Source organism: Papilio machaon, chromosome 5 (genome assembly GCF_912999745.1).
Source record: "Papilio machaon chromosome 5, ilPapMach1.1, whole genome shotgun sequence".
Taxonomy (NCBI): Eukaryota; Metazoa; Arthropoda; class Insecta; order Lepidoptera; family Papilionidae; genus Papilio; species Papilio machaon.
In genome coordinates, this window is record NC_059990.1 from 1756087 (window position 1) to 1763047 (window position 6961).

The window sequence follows — 6961 nt, forward strand, 5'->3', positions numbered from 1 at the left end:
TATTTAAACATGTTCGGTAATCGCAAATTATAGGTTTTAGATCTGGTGTCGCTAACTGAGCGATGACATAGGATCATATATTCTGTTTCACGCCTCTTTGCATTCTATGTCGATATTATTTTATGCTAACTTATGGGTATATTAGTATTAAGGTTTCTAGGTGTATTTTCTTTAGTATTTGTTCAGTATGTGACTGTTGTATTCTAAGTTTTAATGATATCACAAAGCATATCAAAGAGTGTAAAATAAGAATAGATTTTTTTTTAATTTTGTATTTTAACAATAAAAATGTATATTACCTTATTTGATTTTAATGCCTTATTTTATTGTCCTGATATTTTTTTGGAACGAAGTTCCTTATCGCGCGTTGTGAAAGGGGGCTAGACGGAAAAAATTCTTACGAAAAGTTGTCACGACACTTTTTGCTATAGTAAGCATTTTAACGACGAATGAGCGCTACTTCACCATGGCAACGACGTGACAATATATAACGAAAATTCATAGAAATAAAATGTACTTCTTGTGAAGACTTAAGTTTTTTATTCATAGAATAAATATTGGTTCCTTCACTAATTAATTGAAAGGAACTTCGTTCCATCCGGGTGTCCCTTGACACCTCTCAAGTTTTATTTTTTGTAGAATTGTGCAATCAAATATAATTCTATCTTAACTTCAAAATAATAACTCACTTCCTTAAGCGTGTAATTTACCCTTCCGAGTAATGTAGCATAATTTAAGAATAGTGGAAAAATATAGCTGTAAGGTACAAGCTCGGAGCTCACACTTTTTAAAATACCGAGAGAGAAGACCGAGATTTATTACCTCAATCCGGTGCTCGTTTGGGATACACAAAGAAAGTCTGGGAAGCATCTTCATTCTTTAGTATTTTTTAAAAGTTAGTCTGGTTACTTTAAAAGATCTTAGAAGAATTTTATTAATTTTGAAGTTGAATTTGAATTTGTATAGTTATCTTGCCAATTAATTTAAGACATCATGATTTCCTCGTCAAGTAAATCAAAGAATAATTTTGATAGTTGAAGTTATCGTGTACGGTTTGATTCAAAATTTGCTTGTTATTTTTCTTCACTAGCGGTGTTCTGTACGTCTTACTTGCCTAAGCTTGCTAATCATATATTTTTGGCTAACGAAAATGGCGTCCCTTGAAAGGTATACCATTCCTGTGAATCTATTCTCATATGAGTTCTTAATACCTTTCACTGAGCGGTATAGAAAAACCTTATTTTTAAACGTATAAATCAAGCCTTCTATTTTTAACAAAAGGCAAGGCTTCAGAGTTGCTTGCCTAAAATTTATTATCCATGGTCGCCACGCGCCTGCAATGTACATAAAATAAAAAAGCTCTACCATTTTTGAGCATTCTTTTAACTTAACAAAGCCTTTGTTTTGAATTTAAAAATATCAAAAATAGTACAGCAGTAAAAGAAAATACAAAAAGGTTTTAACCACATTGTCACTTTGAATTTCCACGTATTATATGAAAAACCGATGGCTTACATTCAAAGCTTTGAAATATTAACAGAGGTAAATAAGACTTTTGTTGAATGGGATCAAAATATTCTTGTAAATTAAAAAAAATACAGAAATGTATGTTGTTATAAAATCAACCTATATTATAAACAATGTTTCATGTTATAGAGTAGTTAATTTACAAGTAACTAAATTAAACAGTATAAAGTTATAAGTTATAATTTTATTTTTGGAACAATATAATATCGCAAACTTGAGCTAAACTTTACGACGTCTAAAGTTGGACTTATCTCTTTTTCTGCCTCTGTAGCATTTAAGAAGTAAGTAGTCGGTGACAAATTTCGAGCGAAACTAAAAAAAATTACCGTCTCTTCAACGGAGTTCTCATTCAATTCAAATGGGAGGGATCTTCGTCTCGCGGAGGAATGAAGATGTTCTTGAAGATAAATTTCAGAGTTGCAATGTTTCACTTGCATCTCTATTATTCTTGGTCTGAATGCACAATTGTGACGTCACTTAGATCCTCCAGCTTTTTCAGTGTGTAGTACGCTAAACTAATGTTATTGCGGGTTTCTACTTACACACTTGTATGCAAACATGTCGTCACTCCTTTCATTATCTTGGACAAAAAGGAATCTTACTAATATTATATAAGCAAATATTTCGATGGATAGATGGAGATTTGTTAGAAGGTCTCTCCAGAACGTCTACATGGATCTGGATGAAATTTGGTAAAGATATAGAACACAGTCAGGAAAAACACAGAGTCTACCAAAGATGCCTGAAATGTGTACGGTTCTCAAAAGCTAGTCTTACTAATATTATAAATGTGAATGTTTGGATAGATGGATGTTTGTTTGAAGGTATCTCCAGAACGGCTCAATAGATTTCGATGAAATTTGGCAAGGTTGTAGAATATAGTCTGGAAGAACACATAGGATTTTATATAAGGCCCAAGTTCGGCCCCACATGGAATACTGCTCGCATCTCTGGGCTGGAGCACCCCAGTACCAGCTTCTTCCATTTGACCGCATACAACGCAGAGCGATTCGAATCGTCAACGATCGAGTTCTTCGGTTCGACTGATCGGCTCGACATTATGGCGTTGCGGAGGGGCGTTAGTTCCCTCTGCATTTTCTACCGCATCTACTACGGGGAGTGCTCAGAAGAATTGTTTGGAACAATTCCTGCCGCCGAGTTCCGTCATCGGACGACATGACAGACCGCCAAGTTCCATCCACACCATCTCGACGGCAGGCAATCCACAACCATGCCGTTTTCGCGTAGCTTTCTACCGCGTTGTGGAATGGTCTGTCCTCGGCGGTATTTTCAAATCGGTACCGACTTAGGGTCCTTCAAGAAGCGAGCGTATCACCATCTCAAAGGCCGGCAACGCATCTGCGATTCCTCTGGTATTGCAGATGTTCATAGGCGTCGATGAACACCTTGGTGTTCCCGCTGCTTGTTTGCCCCCTTCTCTTATATAAAAAGGCTAGTAATGATTTTTTTTAACTTCGTGCGGACGGAGTCTCGGTCGACAGCTAGTTTAACATAATTTATAAATGTAAATGTCAATTATGTAGGGTATTATACAGTTAATATTTGAACGTCTTTTGTTTTCGTCTGTATTAATGTCAATGTTTCAAAGTTTCAAAAAGTGAACACATTAAAATACATCGATAGTATTGTTAGTTGTATAGCTTTATAAATTCAAAGTGAAAGTTCTTGAAAAGGTATAAAGAACTTTTATATGTTATTCGAGAATATCTTGTGTCCCGAATTCATAAATATGTAAAAACGTGTTCGACCTCCTTCATATTATCGATCAAAACTGTCAATAGATATCACTCAAACTAAGACAGCATAAACTTCCAGCGTATATCATAAAGTGAAATATTAATGTAATAACTATATTTCATTTATATAAATGCGAATGTTTAGCGATGTATGGATGTATGGTTGTTTGTTTGAAGGTATCTCCGGAACGGCTCGACGGGTCTTGATGTAATTTGACACAGATGTAGAACATAGTCTGAAAGTACACAAAGGCTACTTATTAGGTATTTTTTTAATTCCGCACGGACGGAGTCTCGGGCGACAGCTAGTATTATATAACTATTTAAAAATGTAACTACGAGTACAAAAAAAATATTTATAATAAATAATTAACTAAAACAAAAAACTTATATGAACTAAATTAAGCTGATTTAAATATTAAATGATTTAAATATTAAATAGTTCATCAAAAGAATAACATTATTTATAAGCATTAATATAGACTACTAGTTACAAAATAAACATACACCTTCTATGTTCATTCTACTAATTGAACTGTGGATAAATAATAGATTTTAAAATAATATACTCTAACAAATGTGAATGAATTTAACTATGAGTAAGTTAGAAAACTAACTTTAACGCATGATCCAGTTCAGAAAGAACAATGTTGGCTTTTGAATTCTTCTGACATTCCTGTCTCTAACAATCGCGGTGTTGATAAATTGTGTTACTTCCGCCTCAAAAACTGATTGCTGCGACAAAAACGTGAAAATTTTTTGTTAGTTTGAATAAGTTTTGATGGAACCATCACCGACATCTGTGCATTGTTATTTGTATAACTTCGCATAGTAAGGATTGCGAAAATATTATTGTTATAAATTATGGGCTTTGATAATGTTTTCGATGTTATATTTTAATAAAACTCGGTGGAGAAAAATAATTAAGTTTACTCTTCATAAAGTTAAATGCGCAACAACAAATCATAGATAATTTTATACATAGACATATTGTGCCACAGATTACAACAAAAAACTTTTTTACTTTTATTGAAGTCTATATTTCACACGCCCCCTCAATAAAAATAAAAATTACAATCCTGAACAAAACAAAAAAATCTCTCTCATTAACCAAAATATGAACTCTTTAACAAACAAAAAAACATGCGCCCCCTTAATAGTAGACTGCTAATACTAGTACAAAATGGTTTTCTTTAAAACTTTTTCTATGTTTATTCTTAACCTATAACTATTATATAAAACACATTTAACTTTAACTCACATTAAACCTAAAAGATATCTAAAATCATTAAATTTACTCACAGGTAATGCTTTTGTAAAGAAATCAGCTAATTGACAATCTGTTTTAACAAATTTCAGAACAACAATATTACTATCAATTTTCTCTTTAATAAAATTAAACTTAATATCAACATGTTTTATTCTTTTATTATTTTCAGGATTATTCCCAATACTTATAGCTGCCTGATTATCTACAAAGATAGTGATAGGACAAACAAAAATCTCAAAATCTTTTAAAACATTTTTAAGCCAACAAGCCTCAACCACTGCAGAACTCAGAGCTATAAGTTCTGCCTCAGACGATGACAAACTAACAGTAGGTTGCTTTCTAGATGACCACATAATAGGACAATTAAATAATTTAAACACATATCCTGATGTTGACTTTCTGTCATTAATATCACTTCCCCAGTCGGAGTCAACATATCCAATCAAATCAGTATTTTCATTACTATTGAAAGTCAACTTCAGGTCAAGTGTAGCATTTACATACCTAAGTACTCTTTTTAGAGCTTTTAACAATGCTTCATTTGCACAATTTTGAAAACGACTTAAATATGCTACACTAGGACATAAATCAGGTCTAGTACACAAAACAGCATACATTAAAGATCCAAGAATTTGTCTACATTTATTTTCTAACTTAGGGTCTGAGTTATTTGACTGTAACATCTTAAATTTAAATTCCATTGGAGTAGACATAGGTTTTGACTCACACATATTAAACTTCTCTAAAATTCTTTTTAAATAATGTTTTTGTGACATTTCAATAGTACCATTTTGCAAATCTTGCTCAACATGAATACCTAAATAGTTAGTTACATAGCCTAAGTCTTTCATAGAGAAAATATTACTCAAATAAAGTTTTAATTTATGTACCTCCTTATCATTAGTCCCCATAATCAAAATGTCATCGACAAACAATAACAAATAAATTTTATATTCAGAATTTACTTTACAATAAAGACAGAAATCATTTTCAGATCTACTAAAACCTATCTTAGCAATAACTTTATCAAACTTTAAATTCCAGTACTTAGGTGATTTCTTTAGTCCATAAATACTTTTATTTAATTTAACAACACTTACATTGTCATTACATCCAGGTGGTAGTCTCATATAAACATCTTCCTGTATATCTCCATACAGGAAAGCACTCCGCACATCCATGTGATGGACTGCTAATTTCATTTTACTCGCCAAAGCCATTAAAATCCTGAATGTAGAAATTTTAGCTACTGGTGCATACACATCATAGGCTTCAAATATGTCTTCCTGTTGAAAACCTCTGGCAACCAAACGTGCCTTGTACTGGATTATGTTACCTTCACTGTCCTGTTTTATTTTATAGACCCATTTGCTATCTATTACTCTCTTGTCTTTAGGTACCTTTATTTCACTGTTCCAGGTATCATTTTCTTTTAGAACTTCCAATTCTTTTTCCATGGCTTCTTTCCACTTCTCACTACTCTCACTGTTAATAGCTTCGTTATAAGTTTTAGGTTCATTTAATATACACATAAAGCTTGTTTCTGTGTCATAATCTTGTAACCATATAGGTTTTCTTCTTACTCTCTTTTGTGGTAACTCATTCTTTTCTTCTTTTTCATATTCTTCTGTATCACTACATTTATCTATATAATTTTCTTCCTCTTCATCATTTACATTTTCTTTTAGTTCTTCTTCAAAGGTGTCATTAAGTATTTCACTGAACATTTCTTCTCTTTTAAGTAACTCAAAAATAACATCTCTCTTTATCTCTATTGTGGCGGAATCAGGGAAATAAATTCTAAAACCTTTTACATTTTCATTATAGCCAACAAAACAACCCTTTTTGCTTTTAGAGTCCCACTTTCTTCTTAGATTTTTCGGTATATGCACATACACATTTTGACCAAACACTTTTAAATTATCCAAATTAGTATAAGGCTTTTTAAACCATAGTTCAAAAGGTGACTTGCCTTTCTCATGACTGTGTCCTGTTCTATTAAGAATATAAACAGCAGTGTTGACCGCTTCAGCCCACAACTCTTTGGGTAAGTTAGCACTTCTTAACATAGCTCGAGCTGCCTCCACCACTGTCCTATTGTCTCTTTCTATTTTACCATTTTGTTCCGGTGTGTATGCTGTAGATGTCTGGTGTCTTATGCCTTTTTCCTTAAAAAACTCTTTAACTGTTGAATTAATAAATTCATTTCCATTATCAGTTCTTACAACTTTTACCTTCTTATCTGTATCTTGTTCAGCCAAATTTATAAACTCTTTAATCTTGTCAGGGACTTCACTCTTTTGTTTTAAGAAATATACAAATCTATAAGTGGAATAATCATCTCTCATTAATAAAAAATATTTGGAACCTCCTAAGGACTCAACCTCCATAGGGCCACAAACATCCA